This window comes from Oncorhynchus nerka, linkage group LG5, assembly GCF_034236695.1.
Source record: "Oncorhynchus nerka isolate Pitt River linkage group LG5, Oner_Uvic_2.0, whole genome shotgun sequence".
NCBI lineage: Eukaryota > Metazoa > Chordata > Actinopteri > Salmoniformes > Salmonidae > Oncorhynchus > Oncorhynchus nerka.
Window position 1 is genome coordinate 54,296,675 of NC_088400.1, and position 23,967 is coordinate 54,320,641.

The following is a 23,967-nucleotide window of genomic DNA, read 5'->3' on the forward strand; positions in this document are numbered from 1 at the left end:
TTCATCTTGGTTTTTCATAAGAAGAGTCAACACTGAAACAAAAACAATAAAACGACAAACAAACAGTCCTGAACGGTGAAATAAAACACAGAACAGAAAATAATCACCCACAACTCAAAAGTGGAACCAGGCTACCTAAGTATGGTTTCCAATCAGGGACAACGATTGACAGCTGCCTCTGATTGAGAACCCTACCAGGCCAAACACAGAAATCCAAAATTATAGAAAAAGGAACATAGACTGCCCACCCCAACTCACGCCCTGACCATACTAAAACAAAGACAAAACAAAGGAACTAAGGACAGAACGTGACACTTACACTGTGTCTCAAAAGGCACCCTATTCCCTATATTGTGCACTACTTTTGACCAGGGCCTATAGGGCTAGTAGATCACTAAATAAGGAATAGGGTACAATGGGGTACCATTTGGAACGTAGACTGTATTCTTGCTTGGAGGTGAGTGGTTGGGGGTCGGCCACTGACCTGGGTGATCCCAGGTCAGTGGCCAGATAGTAAAATAAATATTGCATTTACAGAGCCTTACAGTATTATCAGAACGGCTTGCTGAAATCATTTCCACCCAACCTGATTGGGATTGGAGCGTTCCCAAATGCTCAGAAATGTGGTGGTCCATGACACTCGTTGCTTCCTCCTGGAACTGTAGAATGTCAAGGCTCTGAAGCTCCTCTGAGCAGTGATGTCACGGCAGTACCATATTCCAAATCCGACTCTCCCACCTCACCAAAAAACATGTTCTAGGGCAGGTCTAAGGTAGGCCAACATTGTTAGATCTAATCCAGTAATATCAATGGGTTGGACAGTGTGGAGATAGCGAGCCTCAGGGCCTGGCTGTTAGCAGTGACATTCATTTCAAAAATCCCCCATCTTCCCTTTGCCATGTTCGTCCTGAGCACAGATAAGACAAAAACATAGTGGTATCCAAACCAACGTCGTATTAATAATAGCATGACTGAAAACAGATTAAGTAACTCTGAAGTGAACCTGCTCTCCCTCAGGAGGATATCCCATGTCCAATATCCATATCCCATGCTCCTCTTGGGGAGCTTACCCGCTGTTTTAACTCATGGTGGGATAACCACCGTGGAAGATCGGATGTCTGTAGCAGAAGAGGGCTACTTAGCTTTGCTCTTGTTTGTTTCTCACAGACACATGGAAAGGGGCCCAATTCAATACGGGGTTATGGGAACCGTCGGATATAAGATGGTGTCATTAGAAAGTCGACTTTGGAGGAGAGAAGCAGGGATGTTTTTTACCATAGGGGTATGTTAATAGCACTGTACTGTAGGCCTCAGAAAGTATTCTGATTCATTTGGAATACAAAACACAAAGATATTATTCATTTGGGATACAAATGCATATAGGTGTACAAGGACAAAACGATCTGATACATATACAATAGACTGACCACCCTTTGAGGTCAGCGTCCCATCAAGTGAGTGGACACAGCCACAGTTGTCGGATCCACTAGGAAAATGTGTAGACGGTCACTCTACTCCCGGTCACTTCTCTGTGGCGCCTACCTGTGTCTGAGGTCTACTTTCAGAGAGATAACAGACACGGGTGGCTTATTAATTAATTATTTTGTCAGACAGAGTAATGGCACATCACAGAGTGAAAAATCGATTTTGATTTTGGTGCGTGCTTTGTGTGTCAACTTAAATAAGGGCTGGCAAATTGTTCTGCCAAACTACCAAACTATGCATGCGATGCATTTTGGTTAGAAACAGACAAACGCCTTTCAGCTTCAAATAAAGTGCTGAGAAATCATTTACTTTATTCTCTGAGTAATTTAACCTGTCAAACGTGTAAAGCTTGACGTATTCGAGAGTAGTCTTTTTCATTGCCAAGTAAAAAGCACATCATTTTGGACAAAATAAAGGAGAATGAGATCCAGATGATCTGACCACACATACAGTGGGGAGAACAAGTATTTGATACACTGCCAATTTTGCAGGTTTTCCTACTTACAAAGCATGAAGAGGTCTGTAATTTCATAGGTACACTTCAACTGTGAGAGACGGAATCTAAAACAAAAATCCAGAAAATCACATTGTATGATTTTTAAGTAATTCATTTGCATTTTATTGCATGACATAAGTATTTGATTGCCTACCAACCAGTAAAAATCCCTGCTCTTACAGACTTGTTAGTTTTTCTTTAAGAAGCCCTCCTGTTCTCCACTCCTTACCTGTATGAACTGCACCTGTTTGAACTCATTACCTGTATAAAATACACCTGTCCACACACTCAATCAAACAAACTCCAACCTCTCCACAATGGCCAAGACCAGAGAGCTGTGTAAGGACATCAGGGATAAAATTGTAGACCTGCACAAGGCTGGGATGGGCTTCAGGACAATAGGCAAGCAGCTTGGTGAGAAGGCAACAACTGTTGGCACAATTATTAGAAAATGGAAGAAGTTCAAGATGACGGTCAATCACCCTCGTTTTGGGGCTCCATGCAAGATCTCACCTCGTGGGGCATCAATGATCATGAGGAAGGTGAGCTGGTCACACGGCAGGACCTGGTCAATGACCTGAAGAGAGCTGGGACCACAGTCTCAAAGAAAACCATTAGTAACACACTACGCCGTCATGGATTAAAATCCTGCAGCACACGCAAGGTCCCCCTGCTCAAGCCAGCGCATGTCCAGGCCCGTCTGAAGTTTGCCAATGACCATCTGGATGATCCAGAGGAGGAATGGGAGAAGGTCATGTGGTCTGATGAGACAAAAATAGAGCTTTTTGGTCTTTTTGGTCGCCGTTTTTGGAGGAAGAAGAAGGATGAGTACAACCCCAAGAACACCATCCTAACCGTGAAGCATGGAGGTGGAAACATCATTCTTTGGGGATGCTTTTCTGTAAAGGGGACAGGACGGCTGCACCGTATTGAGGGGAGGATGGATGGGGCCAACAACCTGCTTCCCTCAGTCAGAGCATTAAAGATGGGTCGTTGCTGGGTCTTCCAGCATGACAACGACCCGAAACACACAGCCAGGGCAACTAAAGAGTGGCTCCGTAAGAAGCATCTCAAGGTCCTGGAGTGGCCTAGCCAGTCTCCAGACCTGAACCCAATAGAAAATCTTTGGAGGGAGCTGAAAGTCTCTATTGTCTAGCGACAGCCCCGAAACCTGAAGGATCTAGATAAGGTCTGTATGGAGCAGTGTATGCAAACCTGGTCAAGAACTACAGGAAACGTATGATCTCTGTAATTTCAAACAAAGGTTTCTGTACCAAATATTAAGTTCTGCTTTTCTGATGTATCAAATACTTATGTCATGCCATAAAATGCTAATTAATTACTTACAAATCATACAATGTGATATTCTGGATTTTTGTTTTAGATTCCGTCTCTCACAGTTGAAGTGTACTTATGATAAAAAATTACAGACCTCTACATGCTTTGTAAGTAGGTAAACCTGCAAAATCGGCAGTGTATCAAATACTTGTTCTCCCCACTGTATGGAGAGAGAGAGAGAGAGAGAGAGAGAGAGAGACAGACAGACAGAGAGATGAGAAAGAGAGAGAGAGAGAGAGAGAGAGAGAGAGAGAGAGAGAGAGAGAGAGAGAAATCTTCCACTGGCAGTATGGACTAGGGAAGGAAGAGGGAGAGGGAAGGAAGGAAGGAAGAGCACTATGTTTTTACTCTTATCGGTCGACCGTGAATTCCCCACCTCGCCGTATCTCATTTAGTTAACTATCTTGAATGAAAAGGATTTTAGAAGATTTTGTTTCCCCATCTCGATATCATTTTGTGTGTGTTTGTTATCAATACCTAATACGTTTAAGAAGATGATGACAACCTCAGATTGGCAGGTGATTTTCTTACATTTGGAATATTGCTTTTGGCATGTCCTTTTGAGTTTCATTCTTGAAATATATAGTAATCGCATTAAAGCATATGCAGAATTTTGTGACATTGTTGAAATTCATCTGTATTCATACTGTTTTCATATACAGATGAATAGGACAGGGGGCTCAGGAGTCTGAATACAGCTCAATACAATACTGCAACAGAAGAACCAATATTGATGTATTTTCACGTCTGTAACACATTCACTTTGCAGGGAGACACAACCTACGGATGTAGATCTCCCCTTGTCCCCATGTAGACCCCACAATGTCCTCCACACATGCACTCGCACACACACACACACACACACACACACACACACACACACACACACACACACACACACACACACACACACACACACACACACACACACACACACACACACACACCAGCGGAGGCTGCTGAGGGGAGAAAGGCTCACAATACTGGCTGAAATGGAATGGTATCAGAAACATGGTTTTCATGGGTTTGATACCATTCAATTCATTCCATTCCATCCATTATATTCCGTTACAGCCATTATTATGAGCCGTTCTCCCCTCAGCAGCCTCCACTGACACACACACACACACACACACACACACACACACACACACACACACACACACACACACACACACACACACACACACACACACACACACACACACACACTGCGGCTACACTCTGAGGCCAATATCCCGTTGAGTTTGGGGACCCAGCCAATCGAGGTGGTCCAAACCAGCGCCCCCCGGTGTGTGTGTTTGTGTGGCTGACCTGTAACAGCTGTCTTGTTCCTTTATTATTTTTCTGCTGTTACACCTGATAAGATTCTCCAGAACATCCTCATTACAGCTTCTGATTAACAAACCTTAACGAGCGATCATTCCGAAATATATAGGCCCTTGTTCAAAAAGCATCTTAGAGTAGGAGTGCTGATTCTAGGAGTGCTTTTTAGATGATATTGTATACAATTATACGGTCCAAACCAACGCCCTCTGTGTGTGACTGACCTGCAAGAGCTTTCTTGTTCCTGGTTCCTGGCACCCACGCACACACACACACACACTCCCACCCACACCCACACATACAAAGGAGAGAAGCCCAAGCTCTGCTTCCCCCACTTCCCACCTCCTCCCCCACATCCCCCGCTTCCCTCCCCCAGAACCTGCCGCAGACAGTTTCCCCAAAAGCTCCCCGGCTCCCCCCTCCTCATCATTAAAATCCTGCCTTGGGATAGCTGTTGGCCTGCAGACTGCAGCCTCTACCCGGCTGCAGTAACAGAGGGGTGTGGGGCTCTCTGCTCTCCTGCTGTGCCTCGGCTGCAAACTGATGCTCTGGTGTGTAAATATTGTTTCTCATCAGAGCTCGCTATGTGTATTCCTAAATGTGTTTCACTCACAATGAAGCCATTACAGAACTTTGACCAACACGCAATTGAACTTTCTGCTTTTGTAGATCGCCTTTCAAAAAGTTGTTGTTTTGTGAGACGCGGATAGTCTTTTTAGGGAGCTCTTCGAATGATCTGTTGATTGTGCGCGATCATTTTTACTGTGTGTGAGACTTTTGCTTGGTGTGTGTTTGAATAAATGAATATGTGTCTCTGTGTGTGCGTGTGTTTTCTGTGTGCGTGCGCGTCTCTTGCGTGCCTGTGTGCTTGCAGAGTAGTGATCCCCCGGTCTGCAGTGTGCTGGCGGGATGTGATTGAAAATGATTGATGCAGACAGAATGGAGAGAATCCCAGACTGTCACAAGATAAATGAGTTGAGTGTGCGGGAGGTGAACCACAGCTGACTCTGCAGAGGTGGAATCAAAGAGTGAGTAACCTCTGACAACACACGCTCTGCTGCACTGACCAGACCACTGCCGATCCATACCACTCACACACCTCCCCTCCCCTGCCCTGTCAGAGAGGGATATGGCCGCATGGACACACACACACACACACACACACACACACACACACACACACACACACACACACACACACACACACACACACACACACACACACATAGAGACTTACAATGCAATTTATTATGCCTTTAGAAAAACCACCTACTGTGAAACACATTTGTTGGGTTATTCTCACTGTCTAGCCTGTCATCTGTCATATTGATGCTCTACATTTGAGTACTTCTGCATACAGTTGCAGCAGACGTATCTGTCTGGACATTAAAGTATTGCAGTGAAGGGATGCTAAAGCAAATGCTATAGAAACTTATAAATAAAAGCTCATGTTGGCTAGATTAACATGAACAAACATTACATTATTGTCTTGGCTGTTTTAGGCATGCCTTTATATCTTGAGAGTCTCACCTGAATGTCTGGTCTACCTGATTACCTAAACTGAGAGATAACAGTGACACGTTATTTTCTCCTGAAATCCTCAAATGTAACCTAATTAAAATCACTTACTGCCTAATTTGAGGTTACACCTTTACTAACCTGATAGTTAGTACATCCTCACAGTTAGAGCATCCTCCTTACACCTTCTGATTAAGAAATGTGCGCGATCATTCAGGAATATCTAGGGCCTTGCTTACAAAGCATCTCAGAGCAGGAGTGCCGAATGTAGGAGTGGGATTTAAATCGTATTCGAATAGGATTATAGAAACAGGGAGACCTGATCCTGTGGTAAGTTTAATATGGTACGATACCCTGTTTTAGTGGTACCATAGGTCATGATTTTTCACTGAAACATTAAAGGAGATGTTTCCTATTATTACTAATGACACAGGAGGAGTCCTGGCCTGGATCCCACTAACTTCAGCTCTTTGAAAATGTAAACGCATATATTTTGATGAATCACTTCCAACTTTTGAAACATGTAGCGTGTGGCACGTCAGGAGATCTGATCTTCTCAGTTGAACTCTACAGCGTGCTGCCATTATGAAATATCAAATGTCTGAAGTAACAAAATGCAAATTGAACCGTGGCGGGCCGATGTACGTCTCTCAGAGCTGGAGCGATTAAAGAAGAGGAGCCAGATCAGAGGAGTCAGATCACATTCCAATCACATCTATACAGATAGTGGAAGTGGGACTCAAATGAAGTAATGCCCTATAGCAACAATCATATTGTGAAGTGTTGTTACACTACAGCGCTCTAATCCACCAGGAAGTGTGCGTGTGCGTGCGTGCATGTGTGTGTGTGTGTATTGAGCACTCCTTGACAGACTACAGTAAGTATCAGCTGTCGCTGGTCATCTCTTTGGTGTTGTGTGTGTGTGTGTGTGTGTGTGTGTGTGTGTGTGTGTGTGTGTGTGTTACAGCGAGCTAGCTGTAATGCCTTGAAACATGTCCTCGAGGAATGCCCCTAGGCTCACACTAAATCCAGCTTCACTTTATTGGAAATTGCAAAGAGTGCTCTCATAGCTCTGAGCCATCAGATGGAATCTCTGCGGCCCGCCACTGATGTGTATGTGTCTAAAAACATCCCGTCTCTGAGGAACATTACTTTGATATGAGGGACTACTTGTGTGAGTGTGAATGTGTGTGTGTGTGCATGTGTGTGTGCGTGTGTGTGTGTGTGTGTGTGTGTGTGTGTGTGTGTACTGGAGAAGGGTATAAGAGGATAAGGCAGAATAGAATGGTGACGTCAGGTGTCACAACTCACCATTCTACTCATTGCAAACCTTTTGTTGTAAATCCTTTCTGGTGCCTTAAGGTGCAGCACACAGACCCTCGCTGTACCTCAACAAATGGTGCCAGGGGGTCTTCCCGAAAAATGGTGGTTGTAATATCACAGATATTACCAGTATACCATTTCAATGTGTTTCCTATTGAGTGTGTGTGTGTATGCGAGTGTGTACGTGTGCGTGCGTGGTGTTGCTCATGGAGCCAATGGAGGAGAGTTTAGTTTGAACAGCAGACGGACTGTGTCACGTTCAGGCTCGGGGCCTATCTACAGGCCTCAGAGTGTCATTAGTGACTTGGCCCAGTCGCAGTGTTAGAAAGCTAAGTGATGTGATCAAAGGATCACACTCCCATCTGAAGCCACAACTGTCATACCTTTATTTTCCCCCAAAAAAATTCACACAAAGCTGCGACTGTCTGGGACTTGGCCAGCGATGAGGGTCTTTCTGTCGAGTTGAGGAGATTATATAGACAGAGAGAGAGAGGTCCTGAAACTGACAAGAGGTGACACAGTTAGAAGAATAGGGATTTTGGCAAGCACTTGCAAGGCCCAGTGTTTTTTTGTGACGTGTGTGTGTGGTTGCTTTCCACATGCAGTGAATTTGAGAGCAGTGTCTGTCCTGTGATCTGTGTCCTCTATATGAGAACATGAAACCTAGTCTTGCTAGAATGAAAAACAATACATTCCTGAGTGCAACTATGTAATTATGAGCATATTTGGATATGTACAGGTACTGATATCTGAATATAAAATGTGTTTTTATTGATGCACACAATTTGCCTGCAATTTCACCTACTAGGTTTGGTTTCAAACAACTGGTGAGATAAATTAGATATAGCAGATGGAGGTCTCTGCAGTAGAATAATACAAATTACAGACACAGCCCTGGAGAGATGAGAAAAGCATATTTCCTGCAAATGGAATGACGAGGCTGTTTGCTCCCTCTGCGTCCCAAATGGCACCGTATTCCCTATATAGTGCACTAGTTTTGAACAGGGCCCATAGGGCTCTGGTCAAAAGTAGTGCACTACCTAGGGAATAGGGTGCCATTTGGAAACCAGGCCCTGTCACTACTCCCTTGTTTACCTAGCTAGCTGGCGGTAGGGAGAGTCTGTGACCCCAGGGCAGGTCCTTTCTAGTGTTACACAAAGGTAGCAGACAGACGAGATAGTGGTCATGGAGGTACTCGTCAGGGGGGCCTCCCTCTATTTGATCAATGAACTCAATTACCCTCCCTTCCTGGGGACTTTGGCTGGGGCTCCTTCTCCGATGATGCATTGCATGCGCCACACCTGACACGTCTCCAAAAACCTCTTCAATAAATAAGAAGAGGAGAGAGAGAGAGAGAGAGAGAGAGAGAGAGAGAGAGAGATATGGAGAAAGAGACACAGACACAGACACAGACACAAAGAGAACGACTCGGCTGGAGCGCCAAGCACCAAAGCTTTTCTCTCTCCTCTCCCTCTCTTCTCCCGTCCGTGCTTCGTGTTCCCCTAACAGCTCCCTCTCTCCTCCACAGTGCATCCGCGATCCCGACTGATTTCTCTCCGCTAGGATAGCCGCTAATACATTCCCAGTGCCCATGCATTATTAATGCTTACCGCTCTCCAAGGTGGCAGTGACAAATAGGGAGCAAAATTCACTGACTAGCGGTGAATGTACTTTTTAGTCATGCTTGAGCCTTTTCCTAGTCCATACTGCCAGTGGAAGATTTCTCGCTCTCTCTCTCTCTCTCTCTCTCTCTCTCTCTCTCTCTCTCTCTCTCTCTCTCTCTCTCTCGTCTCACTCTCCTTTAGATTTCCCTCTCTCGCCTTCACTCACTCTCGGCCGCCTCTCTTTGGTGAACTTTGCATCATAGATTTTTTTGAAGAGGTTACCTTAACAGCTCCCTCTCTCCTCCACCTTTCCCTCTCTCTCCCTCAATCACTTTCGGCTGCCTCTCTTTGGTAGATTTTGAAGGAGCACTCAGACTAACCCGTGGAAAAAAACTCAGGAGTAAAGACTGTACTCCAGAGACCCTTGTGGAAGAGTGGTGGACAGGGAAAGAGAGATGGAGAGAAAAAAACAGCTTTGATGTTTTAGTCTAAAAGATTTTTCCCTTCACATGGCTTCTCAATCGATCTCTCTAGTTAAGGTTGAGTTTAGCTAGATCTCAAATATGTTTTAGTCCCCTCTTTTTTATTATAGGGAACAATGATTTGCAGGCTGTGTGCTGCATATGAAGCAATGTGACGATTATGTTGGAGTGTGTGTGTGTGTGTGTGTGTGTGTGTGTGTGTGTGTGTGTGTGTGTGTGTGTGTGTGTGTGTGTGTGTGTGTGTGTGTGTGTGTGTGTGTGTGTGTGTGTGTGTGTGTGTGTGTGTGTGTGTGTGTGTGTGTGTGTGCAAAGGGGAGGTGTATAAAAGAGACACCACTACAGGCTGCATAGTTCACATCCAGCCCGGAGGGACAGGATCTGGGGACGTTAACCCAGATTCCCCTGCCTCTCTCCCCCAGTCTCAGGGTTTAACCAGTCCCTTAGCCCTACCTGGGAGTGACAGCCCGGCCCTGGTGAGAACATGTTTGAGAGGCACACCCCTGAAATGAGTTTCGATTCACAACTAACAATCCCTAAAGAAACCTTAACTGTCACCAATTTCTCGATGAGAAGAACGGTCAAAGAGCGACATTTTAGTTGGAGGACAGCCATCTTCTGTACACGTACACTACCGGTCAAAAGAATACCTGCAGTACTGATTCAAGGGTTTTTCTTTATTTGTACTCTTTTCTACATTGTAGAATAATAGTGAAGACATCACAACTATGAAATAACACAATTGAAGTCATGTAGGAACCAAAAAAGTGTCAAACAAATCAAACTATATTTTATATTTCAGATTCTTCAAATAAATACTTCACAGAGTAAAAGTAACAGACACATCTGAACATCAACTGTTCACAGGAGTTTACGTGAATTAGTCCTTCATGGTCCAGTTGCTGCAAAGAAACCACTACTGAAAGTACCAATAAGAGAAACACGAGCAATGGACATTAGACTGGTGGAAATTTGTTCTGGTGACCAAATTGACGATTTTTGGTTCCAACTGCTGTGTCTTTGTGAGATGCGGTGTGGGTGAACAGATGATCTCCGCATGTGTATTTCCATCCATAAAGCATGGAGGAGGAGGTGTTATGGTGTGGGGGTGCTTTGATGGTGACACTGTCTGTGATTTATTTAGAATTCAAGGCACACTTAACCAGCATGGCTACCGCAGCATTCTGCAACGACACGCCATCCCATCTGGTTCGGGCTTAGTGGGACTATCATTTGTTTTTCAACAGGAAAATTATACAACACACCTCCTGGCTGCATAAGGGCTATTTTACCAAGGAGAGTAATGGAGTGCTGATGACTTGCCCTCTACAATCCCCCTACCTCAACCAAGTTGAGATGGTTTCGGATGAGTCAGACCGCAGAGTGAAGGAAAAGCAGCCAGCAAGTGCTCAGCGTATGTGGGAACTCCTTCAAGACTGTTGGAAAAGCATTCCAGGTGAAGCTGGTTGAGAGAATGCCAAGAGTGTCATCAAGGCAAAGGGTGGCTTTTTGAAGAATCTCAAATATAAAATATATTTAGATTTGTTTAACACTTTTTTAGTTACTACATGATCCCATATGTGCTATTTCATACTTGTGATGTCTTCACTATTACTCTGCAACGTAGGAAAATAGAAAAAATCAAGAACAACCTTGAATAAGTTGGTGTTCTAAAACATTTGACCGGTAGTGTACATCTCAGTGGACAACAGAATCTTCAATTCGCTTGTCTTTGTCAAAGTGATGGCCTACATTTGTATGAAACACCTAACACATATCTACTTAAGGCCATTCAAATGACACGGTACTATATCATGTTAATATAAATAAGACCCCGTGAGAAAATGTCTACACTGAATATGAAACTGTCAAACAGATTATGTCTGCTTGATAAAAGGGTTAACAGTAACACTCCTCCCCGGACTACTGTCAAGGTTTGCAGGTTTGTGTTATGTTGGTTCATGTGAATTAAGTAATTACAGAGCAGGTCGGGCCCGGTCCCGGGTAGTGATAGGCGCTCTCTGTCTACCCGCAATCCCTCTTGTCTCGCTCTCTGAACATTGAGACGCACGCCCCATTCCACAGATGGTCCCCAGTCGATCAATTAAAAACAACGCTTTGGTAAAATAATTTGCAGACATTTGGCTCCTATTAAACAGACGTTTCCACGGCTTCTGCCGCTGAAAGGTACAGAGGATATACAAAAGAACTCTGTTTACACGTTTACTTACAGTATGTGAGGTGTTTCCTGTTGCATTTCAAAGTTACGCATGTCCATAGCAATTACAAGAGGTGGGCCCCCTCATAAATCAAATATTTTGAATGTTCATTTGGATTTTGATCTCTTCGTAATTTACGGTAGGTTGCGTAGTTGGCCTCTAATCATCGCAGCAATGATGCTGTGGCATATCGTCAAAACAGTGAAAAGGAATGGACTTTCATATGTACTGGAAGAGGATTGACAGACGAAGCAGCCCGGTGATCAGTGAAAGAAAGTTTATATTCCCTGTACAAACGGAATACATCGGCGGTTCTGTGATTGAACTTTCCTTTATGTTCATTTTTGAAACACCTTTCTTTGTTTCATACAAGCAAAAAAAACAGATCAACAGCGATTGCGCTTCGATTGATGACTTCACACACAGAAGTATTTTCACTTGGCTACTTTTGGATGCCTTTGAAGGCTCCCGGAGTCGGAATATTGATTTTTTTTTACCCCACTTACGAAAGAAGCACAAACCCGCATTTTGGACGGAGCCTGCATGTGTCCTACCTAATCATCAAAACCATACAGAACCTAGTCCAGCAACCTTTCTCTCTGATCACCACTCGGCTGACTTACTAGCACGATAAATACATTCTCCTGATGTCTTCAACAGTGGAATTAAATGTGTTTTAGGGAAGGGAAGGGAGAAGAGAATAGGGGCGACAGACAGACATACGGTGCTCAATGGTAGACGGCTTGTCAGGATTAGAGCAACAGGGCTAGTAAAATCTATTCCTGATTAGGTGACTAGCCTCGTTCAGCTCCAGCGCTTTACAGATTTGCCCACCTCCCCGTAACTCTGCGCTCTCTCGCCGTGCTTCGGTTGGCACTCTCTTAGACCCTTTGAAGTAAAAACTCTCACTTTAAATAAATGCCTCAGTGCTATCTACAAGCCCAACTTATGTTTCAGCTAAATTGGCTGATTTCATTAGTCAGGTGAAGGGCCTTTGAATTCCAGGCAAGAGTGGCTTTCAACAGCCTGCTAGCTGCCTTCACAAATGGTGGAGGGTGGTGCATGGAGGGGAAGGCTTGTCAGAGACTTGGGCAGCAGGTGCGAAAGGTTTTAACCGTTTCCAGCACAGATGCCAGACTGACAGAGCCTCACAGACTTTAATCCCTGAGGTATTTAATGAACTTTTTCTCTTACCCCCACTCTGATAAACTAACACTGCGTGACCATGTCAAAGTCTTCCTGGGTTGTTTAACCGCTTTGAAGTGATCAAACCCGAGAGTACTAAAATGCTGCTGGAGACAATGAAATGTTTTGATGAATGATGGATTTTGGATTTGTTTTAAATAAAATACACATGGAGTGATTTCTAAAGAGATAAAAAAAATATTGTTTTTTGTTTGATTCTGAGGTGGTTATATTCTTTAGTAAATGTTGGGCTTGCACTGCACATGGAAGGGAATGCATTTCTGATTTGGATAGCACCTTTCTCTACACTATTTCCTTTCCAGCTTCAGGCTTGTAAAAAATATTATCCATAGTTTTCCAGTGTAGCAAATAGAGGTTTCGCCGACTAGGCCTTGCCGTCTGAACAATTGGGAGAGCTTAAAATAAGCTCTCTTTCCTTGTTCCGATTTACCTTTCACCCGGTAATTCCAGAACTTGCACTGAAACAGTAAGGAAACGGAAGAAAAAATTGTCTTGGGGCTATTTTTTTTTAGCTCCAGACATGGTGAAACAAAATGAACTCCAATGTGCTTCCTAAATGGTGCCCTACTCCCTATATAGTGCACTACTTTTGACCAAAGCCCATATGGGCCCTGGTCAACAGTAGTGCACTCTAAAGATAATAGGTTGGCATTTGGGATGCACACAAGTTCAGGTTGAGGCTTAGTTTAGCCTGAGGTTGGGTTTCTCTGTGTAAGTGTGTTGGAGGTTCGGCGGCCTGAATTTCCCCTGTCTAGCCATCCCATAGCCAACGAAGTGACAAGGCAATTTGCATTACAGCACTGACCTGAGGAACTAGCACGACTACACACACTCACAGTAATGCATTTAAAAGCGTTGCCTCTTCTTTTTTCATTTAAGTCTACATGTGTATTCTCCTACCTAACGTATTACCATTTGGGATGTAGATTTTTCTGAGCAAGGAGAATATTTAATAACAAAAGGACACTTTTTGCCCTTGCCCCTTTTAGTCATGTGTCAGTTTGCATTTGTATCTTTGGCGCGAGGCCCACGAGATCAGGTGTTGGTTAGGGACTGAACACTGTTAAAAATCAGGATTGACCTGTGACCTGGGGGCTACAACACCAAGCACAGCAACCACAAGGTCCTTTTATTGTATAGTATGTACTGTATGTATAGTATGTACTGTATGTACATTCCCAATGCAAGCTGCAAACAGTACAGTACAAAATGTCTAATTAAGGAGTTTTGCCAAAAATGTGGGTTTAAACATATACAGTGGGGCAAAAAATTATTTAGTCAGCCACCAATTGTGAAAGCTCTCCCACTTAAAAAGATGAGAGAGGCCTGTAATTTTCATCATAGGTACACTTCAACTATGACAGACAAAATGAGAAAAAAAATCCCGAAAATCACATTGTAGGATTTTTAATGAATTTATTTGCAAATGATGGTGGAAAATAAGTATTTGGTCAATAACAAAAGTTTATCTCAATACTTTGTTATATACCTTTTGTTGGCAATGACAGAGGTCAAACGTTTTCTGTAAGTCTTCACAAGGTTTTCACACACTGTTGCTGGTATTTTGGCCCATTCCTCCATGCAGATCTCCTCTAGAGCAGTGATGTTTTGCTGGGCAACCCGGACTTTCAACTCCCTCCAAAGATTTTCTATGGGGTTGAGATCTGGAGACTGGCTAGGCCACTCCAGGACCTTGAAATGCTTCTTACGAAGCCACTCCTTCGTTGCCCAGGCGGTGTGTTTGGGATCATTGTCATGCTGAAAGACCCAGCCACGTTTCATCTTCAATGCCCTTGCTGATGGAAGGAGGTTTTCACTCAAAATCTCACGATACATGGCCCCATTCATTCTTTCCTTTGCACGGATCAGTCGTCCTGGTCCCTTTGCAGAAAAACAGCCCCAAAGCATGATGTTTCCACCCCCATGCTTCACAGTAGGTATGGTGTTCTTTGGATGCAACTCAGCATTCTTTGACCTCCAAACCTGACGAGTTGAGTTTTTACCAAAAAGTTATATTTTGGTTTCATCTGACCATATGACATTCTTCCAATCTTCTTCTGGATCATCCAAAAGCCCTCTAGCAAACTTCAGATGGGCCTGGACATGTACTGGCTTAAGCAGGGGGACACGTCTGGCACTGCAGGATTTGAGGCCCTGGCGGCGTAGCGTGTTAATGATGGTAGGCTTTGTTACTTTGGTCCCAGCTCTCTGCAGGTCATTCACATTGCTCACCGTTCTTGTGATCATTTTGACCCCACGGGGTGAGATCTTGCGTGGAGCCCCAGATCGAGGCTGATTATCAGTGGTCTTGTATGTCTTCCATTTCCTAATAATTGCTCCCACAGTTGATTTCTTCAAACCAAGCTGCTTACCTATTGCAGATTCAGTCTTCCCAGCCTGGTGCAGGTCTACAATTTTGTTTCTGGTGTCCTTTGACAGCTCTTTGGTCTTGGCCATAGTGGAGTTTGGAGTGTGACTGTTTGAGGTTGTGGACAGGTGTCTTTTATACTGATAACAAGTTCAAACAGGTGCCATTAATACAGGTAACGAGTGGAGGACAGAGGAGCCTCTTAAAGAAAAAGTCTGTGAGAGCCAGAAATCTTGCTTGTTTGTAGGTGACCAAATACTTATTTTCCACCATAATTTGCAAATAAATTCATTAAAAATCCTACAATTCCTACTATTTTCTGGATTTTTTCTTCTCATTTTGTCTGTCATAGTTGAAGTGTACCTATGATGAAAATTACAGGCCTCTCTCATCTTTTTAAGTGGGAGAACTTGCACAATTGGTGGCTGACTAAATACTTTTTTGCCCCACTGAATATGTTTAAAGCAAACTTCCAGTGTCCTACCAAGAGCTGCTGAATATCTATTAATCTTCAGTACATTCCAAATGCAAGTCGCAAACAAAAGATATTAGAAATCAAAGACGGTGAGCAGCTCGCCCTCGGTGACAGAGAAAAGAAATGACTCTAAGAGAAAAGTGTCAGTTCCTCCTGAGCTGTCTGTCCAACCACTGACACAGCAAATCAATAGACTTCCCAAGCATAAGACATTCCCACTCCACATTCCCATCCCTGAGCCAGCCAGCCAGGCAGAGAAATGGAAGGGTCTAGAATAAGTCAGGAGCTGAGGCACAGGTCCATCATGGCGTGTGACTGAAATGAAATGAATTGTCTCCGCACACGATCGATGGCTGACATAACAGCAGTGGCGGGGCCAGTGAAAGGGAAAGTAACAGTCGAACAAGGTTTCCTAAAGTTATTACCTCCACTTCTGTCAGAAATCATGGCTTGATGCATTACATGGATTCTGTATTGTGCAGTGGACAAGGCAAACACAAATAGGCCATGGAGGGAACAGGATGATAGATGACGTTAGAATCTCACTGCTGCTATTCGCTTAGATAGATATGCTGTCAGTGACTGTTATGGACAGACACATGAATGAAGATGTCCTGACTTGCTTTAGAAATAGAAATGTATGTATGTCATCTTATAAGTATTTTCACAGGTTTGTGCATTCGGAATATATTCAGACCCCTTGACTTTTTCACATTACAGCAAAATACTCAGCAATCTACACACAATATCCCATAACGACAAAGCGAAAATATTTTTAAAAAAACACAGCATATACAAAACATATAAAAAAACACAACAGATACAGTATTTACATAAGTATTCAGACCCTTTCCTATTAGACTGTTTACGTTTATCATCCTTGAGATGTTTCTACAACTTGATTGGAGTCCACCTGTGGTAAATTCAATTCATTTGACATGATTTGGAAAGGCACACACCTGTCTATATAAGGTCCCACAGTTGACAGTGAATGTCAGAGCAAAAACCAGGCCATGAGGTCGAAGGAATTGTCCGTAGAGCTCCGAGACAGGATTGTGTCGAGGCACAAATCTGGGGAAGATTAGCAAAAAAGGTATGCAGCATTGAATGTCCCCAAGATCAGAATGGCCACCATCATTCTGAAATGGAAGAAGTTTGGAACAATCAAGAGACTTCCTAGAGCTGGGCTATCGGGGGAAAAGGGCCTTGGTCAGGGAGGTGACCAAGAACCCGATGGTCAATCTGACAAAGCTCCAGAGTTCATCTGTGGAGATGAGAGAACCTTCCAGAAGGACCTCCATCTCTGCAGCACTCCACCAATTAGGCCTTTATGGTAGATTGGCCAGACGGAAGCCCCTCCTCAGTAAAAGGCACATCGGGGACTGGGAGACTCGTTAGGATTGAAGGAAAGATGAATGTAGCAAAGTACAGCGAGATCCTTGATGAAAACCTGCTCCAGTGCTTGAGAGGATCTGCGGATAAGAATGGGAGAAACTCCCCAAATACAGGTGTGGCAAGCTTGTAGCATCATACCCAAGAAGACTTGAGGCTGTAATCGCTGCCAAAGGTGCTTCAACAAAGTACTAAGAAAAGGGTCTGAATACTTATTTAAATCTGATATTACACATTTTTTCGTTTTATGAATGAGCAAAAAATTCTATAAACATATTTATGCTTTGTCATTATGGGCTATTGTGTGTATATTGTTGAGGGGAAAAAACAATTATATATATATACTGTATATATGTATATAAATATTTTATATATATATATATGTATATACAAAATCATATAATGTCAGTAATCAAATATTATCAGAATATGAATGTATGTGTTTTTTAAATAAAATGCCCAATAATTTATAACACCCCTAAAACGTAGTGAAGACCACACTATTTATTCATGGCTCTTCGTGTCTTCCAAATGCAAATAGCGACATTCCTAGATTATTATTTTCACATGGAGCTCTTCTCCCACACAGGTCAGGACAGGAGTGGCCAGTAGTGTGACCTGGGGACCTGTCTGTTACAACTTGTCTGTTCCTGTTACTCATAGGGCTGCACACACACTGACAGGTGCCAATCTCAGACTATATAATATTAGAGGTGTCAAAGTGATGGCTGTCGAAGGAAAAAGAAAACAAAATGCTTTAAATAATTGAAGCAAATGTAGGCTACAACATAATACGTTATGTGTGTTAAACGTACCCACTGGGCACACACTGGTCAAATCAACATTGTTTCCACGTCATTTCAATGAAATGAGGTTGAACCAATGTGGAAAAGACGTCAAATTGGCGTCTGTGCCCACTGGGTAGGCCCTATATATTACATGATTTTTCAATGTGTTTCATCTTATGTTGATTTGCTCCACATTGTTAAAGATACCCAGGTCGCAATTGTAAATGAGAACTTGTTCTCAACTTGCCTACCTGGTTAAATAAAGGTGAAATAAAAAAATAAAATAAAAAATATGCATAAAAATATATATTTAGTCTGTTGTATATACTGTATTGTAATTTGTTTTACAATGTTGTTGCTAGTAATTATTTGCTTAGTAGTTCATTTAAATAGCTATGCTGACTTAGTCTTTAAACTTAGTCTCTTAAACTGTCTGTCTTCCGACAAATAGCACCATTCATTATTTACCCACCTAGTGCTATATCATCCAATCATAATCTACAAGAGAAACCCTTGTAATAGCATCATAGTATATTAGTCTCAATACCAGGATCCTCCAAAATGTAGTTATTTGTAGACGGACTACACTAAGTATCCAATATGTTTCCCAACCTAGGGAACACGAAACATGAAAGCATGTTGTCTCCAGCACTGTGAGGTAGGCCAGGCTACAGTAGGTAGCTTCACTGGCGCTGGCACTGTCGACTGGGCGCTGCCATATTTGCAGGAGTCTAGCTACAGATTTCCTCCCAGCGTGAGTCTGCTATCTCCATGCTGTCTGAAAAATGAGTGTTTAACCTAATGGAACTTAGGGCCTGCATCCCAAACGGCACCCTGTTCCCTTTCAAGTGCACTACTTTTGACCAAGGCCCATAGGGCTCTGGTCAAAAGGAGTGCACATTAAAGGGAAATTAAAGGACGCCTTTTGGGACGCGCACTTACAGGAGGGCTCTCCCCCACTCCCTGTTGAAATATCCCCCAAATGGTGGCGGTGGTGTTAGTGGATGGACTTGGCATGGTGGCGACAGCCATTTCAGCTTGTTTCAGCCTGCATTAATCCTTGGCCGGTTTACAAAGGGGGAGCCTGCTGTTGGTAACAGGTGTCTGGAGCTCCGACTCCACCCCAACCTCCCCCTGCGCTCCCTAGCTCCCCCTGGCATGGGCTCCAGCAGGAATCACTGTGGTCCGGCTGTAAGATGTCTTACATTGTGTGGCTCCACAACAGACTACGAATCATTCTTTTGGGGGGATTTAACTAGGCAAGTCAGTTAAGAACAAAGTCTTACAATGACGGCCTACACAGGCCAAACCCAGATGACGCTGGGCAAATTGTGCACCACCCTATGGGACTCCCAATCACAGCCGCTTGTGATACAGCCTGGATTGGAACCAGGGTGTCTGTAGTGGCGCCTCAAGCATGCAGTGCCTTAGACCGACCGCTGCGCAACTCAGGAGCTCTTGTAGGGAGGGAGGCTGGGTATTGCCTGGCCCTGCCAATACCTTATCTCTCTAGTTACTTGGTCTCTCTCTCTCTCTCTCTCTCTCTCTCTCTCTCTCTCTCTCTCTCTCTCTCTGTGTACTACAATTAATTAGATTTGACTTTGATTTTGCTAAGTGAGTTATTTAAGCCAATATGTACAGTTATATGTACAGTTTTCATATTTCTTCTATAGAAAGGCTCCAACATCCATCCCTGCAGTAAATCTCCCCCTCTTTTCCCTTTTTCCCCCTCTCTCTTTCTCTCAGTGTGAGCCAATTCCCTTCGGAGGCTGTTCCTCCTACACACAAGAGATCAATTTGTCTTGGAGACAGGAATCCATATTTTTCTCATTGCAGGTATTGCGTCCTCCTATCCTCCTCTGTCCATCCCCCCTCCATCCCTCCCTGCTCAGACCCCCCCCGCACCCATGTGAAGCTGATTCAGCTTTCAGCCCTTCCTGCCCTGACCTTAGAGGTTTCCCCGGTTGCACTAACTGTCCTCCTGTTCTCTTCAATTTGTGGCACGTACCCATCGCCTGCCTCGCCCGACGGTGCTCCCCACGGCACATCTCCAAAGGTGTTCCAACACACTACAGTAAATGTGAAAAACTGATGCACTCAGAATGGCCAAAAAAAAAACCTGCTTGATATCAACAGGGGAGTGGACAGGGGCATTTATAACACATTTCTCTGTTACCGTTGTCTACCTTGCAGCTAGAGGAAGACCATGGAGGATCCCCGGTGACCCGGACCGATCAATACTACATGGGAGTTAAATTAGACCTCAAGTCAAGCACACATCTACCTTGGCTGCGATAGGTCCGGCCTAAAATCCCTTGAAAATGTACTTTTTCCACTAAGTTAACCAATAACTGGATGAAATGAGAGGGAAAAAAGCAGCTGTCTTGCCTGTTTCTTATCTCCTTTTTTTCTGTTCGCCACAAATGTGAGGTCTATCAGAGACCCATAATGTTGCTCTGGATTCCTTTTAAAATCACTTAAGCATGAATTAAATGCACAATTAACAGGAATTCAGAAGAAATATGACACACGCATGTGCACTTATATACGTGCATGCACACAAATACAAAGTAATATAGAATATGCATAATTCCACTGAAACAGTGATATTACATTAAAAGCTGAAAAAAAGTCAGTGAAAAAAGTCAGTATTTCTATTCAGTGATTTGCATAATGTGGTTAAAAATGTGTAACACACACACCGTGATACATTAGCCTTGCCAGGCAGGCGGTACTCGACATGGCACTAACACGCAGGTGAGAGCCAGACACACAGGCAGAGAAGTTGGCATGCAGCCTAATTTGTAGCGTGTCATCCCATCAAAACCTGCACAGGCTCAGACCCATTCCCCACACCTGCTGCACTTTATATTCCCTCTGAAGCAGAGTAGAACAGGTAGAGAGTGTGTGTGTGTGTGTGTGTGTGTGTGCGTGCGTGCGTGCGTGCGTGCGTGCGTGCGTGTGTGCGTGCGTGCGTGCGCTGCCAGCTGCTCTACCTCCATTTACCTCCTCCAATTGAATTTGGGTCAGGAAATGCTTGCTCTCTTGGATCAATAGGCCATGTGCACTCAACACAGCTGACACCTTACACCTGATACCCATCCAGCATCTCGATAGCTGCCATCCAACCTGCCTGGCTGGGGACCAATTACACCCGGCACAGCTACCTGAGGGAGTTCTCTTAGTCCCCGCTTATCTGGAGTGATATCTCCTAGGATTACAGGTACTTAGACCTCATTATGTCTGCTCTATTACCTGTCAATGGTCCCGCAAGCCAAGGGCGGTGTCTAGTTCTCTAATGTTTGCACAACAACCAGTCTAGGCTAACTTTCGTGCTTGTCTTCGCGTTAGGCACGATTACACGCTGAGGGGAAAGGCAAGCGGATAGTTCTGCCTGACAGACACGCTTAAACTGCCAGGTGAAAGGTAAGTCGATAGGTCTGACAGACTAGACAGACGCGTGCCGGATACCTTTTTCTCTGCCAGATTAGAGCCTGCCAGATTAGAGCCAGATTAGAGCCTGGGGCGCTGAGAGGGTAATTGGTGCTGACAGAAGTACCTGTGTAGGATTCCGCTGTTCACTACCTGCCACTACTTTCCTTTACCGCCTTCTGTTAAAATCTCAACAATTAAATCAGGGAGAAAAGTAAATATAGATGTATTTATCTACCAAACCCTTCCTTCTTCTGACTGAGGGAACACCTGGCGTTCTGCCTGGTCTCCGCTAGCGGTGGTGGTGTCTGTAATGTCGTATCTATAACAGCCCGCAGGTTTGTAGAATGGCACGCTACACTGGAAAGCAGGTAGGGGAAAGAGAGTTATTGTTAGGAAAGAGAATGAACAATATACACTACCTTGATCACATGAGTCGTTAAGACATTAGTAATCATTTTGAATCAACATGGGTAATGTCAATTTTAGTTCATTTCTTATTTCTTTAACACATGTATTTGACAGGGACAGTACTCATCCTCTCATTTCTACCACATTTGAGGCCAACACTTGATGCCGTAATGCAGATGATTTCGTTCAGAACTAATCGATCGAAAGTGAACAAGAACAAAAACAATCCCAAAATAAATTCATGCCTTCATCACCCAGGTGGCAGGAATCCCCAAGGTATTATCATTTCATTTGATTGAAAACAGCAACCTGTTATGATAAATAATAATAAACCCCCCCAACCAACCACAAACACCTGGCCTGGACACCAAAATAGAAGATGAGCGTTGGTAGCTAGCTAACAATGATTAGTTATTTTACCAGCACCAGGAGAGGAAACCACACAACCACCACCACCTGATTTCCATATTCCACTCTACCTTCCTCCTCTCCCCTCCACTTCTGTCCGGCCCCCTCTCCCTTCTCACTATCAATAGCCAGGCACCTGCTTCCTGCCACCACCACACAAAGAGAAGCTAGGCCCTCCGTGGCCGCCTGCACCTGTAAGTGCTTATGCATGACGTACCAATGTTACCAACTCGTCATTTCTGAGCTTCAAAAGCCGGCCATTAAGCTCTTAACAGGACACCACTGTTGTTGTCGTTGGAAGCTTCCGGATGGGACACTTTCCAAGACAGGGACAAGCGTTTCCAAACACCGAGGCAGAGCGGAGAACACGTTCAGGAACCAGCACCTCCAGTGTTAGCCAATAGCTGTGTGTCAGTGCTTTCAGCTTCCGCCAGCAGTTCAATGGAAATGGGAGCCGGCGGTGTAGTGAGGCAATGTAGTGTGTGTAGTGTGTGTTGTAGTACAGTCAAGGATGGAAGGACAGGTGATTAATGCCAATGCAATGTTTCCCTGTTTACGGGAAAGTGGTATTGATTTGATTTAGGAGGGGGAAAGGTTAGTCTTTCCAGCCACTGGTTTTAGGTCAGCTGTGTGTGTGTGTCTGTGTGTGTGTGTGTGTGTGTGTGTGTGTGTGTGTGTGCGTGATGGTGATGTGGGTAGTAATGACACCTCACTAGGGGGAGGTGGGGAACTGGTCAAGCAGGAAATAGAGACATTCTCTGGCTGGTTGCCGAGTGACAGTAGGCCTAATGCCGGCGTGAAGTGGAGTGGACTTTCGATGGCGATCAGCTGTGGCATAGTCTGACACTCACTGCTCCGTTAAACCACCTCAGCTGACAAACAGGTGGGTGGAGCCATGTTGTGAGGTTTATGGTCAGCCCTCTGCCACCTGAACTCGAGCTAGTGATTTGCAAGGTAGTCACAATAGCTGTGGATGTTCTGCATGCACATTTATTTTTCGATTATGATGATGCTATAGCCACTGGTGAAAAAAATCATGCATTTGGGGGATATTTAAGAGCTATTATCATTTTTTTTGTATATATAGACATCTTTGGTATTCTTCAAAGCTTATTTTCAATGTAAACTGAATTATACAGGGATTAATGCAATGAATAATAATTCATTGCATGTACAGTAAGGTGAAATGGTGTATTTCAACCACCGTGAACTATAAAAATCACAGTTTTAGCCACTGTTTTAAAACTTGCAATAAAACTAAGGTAGCACACAGAAAATAAACCAGTGTAATGGTCCACAACAAGGGAAAAGATGTTCATTTTTACATCAGGTATGACAGGATCACACCCTCGCCAGACTTGTTTGAGACCTTGTTTTTTCTTCTCCCAGTTTCTGTCATTTCAAAAAAAGGTGCCGTCGCCATCTGACAGTAATTAACAGATTACAAAAATATCCCTGCTTTAACTTGAGGTGGGAAATCACAAAGCCAAGTTATTTTCTCATTAATTTACTGTCGTTTGCTCTCTTTACGCCAGGAGGGGGGGGGGGGGGGGGGGCGTAGACGGTTAGACGTACAGTATGCTTAGACCTGAGATAAAACCTTTATAAGGCCACTATACTGCTTCGTAGGAAATTTACGCTGCAGACAAATAAACCATCAAGTTACTGCTTCTTTCATGCAGATTGTTTTCACTCCTGC

General features: G+C 43.9%; 1 long non-coding RNA gene across 1 annotated transcript in view; it reads left to right on the forward strand.

The window, feature by feature from the left end:
* The first annotated feature begins 5,525 nt into the window (after positions 1–5,525).
* Positions 5,526–23,967, forward strand: part of LOC135571810 (uncharacterized) — a 171,968-nt gene continuing 153,526 nt past the window's right edge. The window contains exon 1 of the long non-coding RNA XR_010463974.1: positions 5,526–5,673. This is a non-coding gene — a long non-coding RNA (uncharacterized LOC135571810). The remainder of the gene's footprint in view (positions 5,674–23,967) is intronic.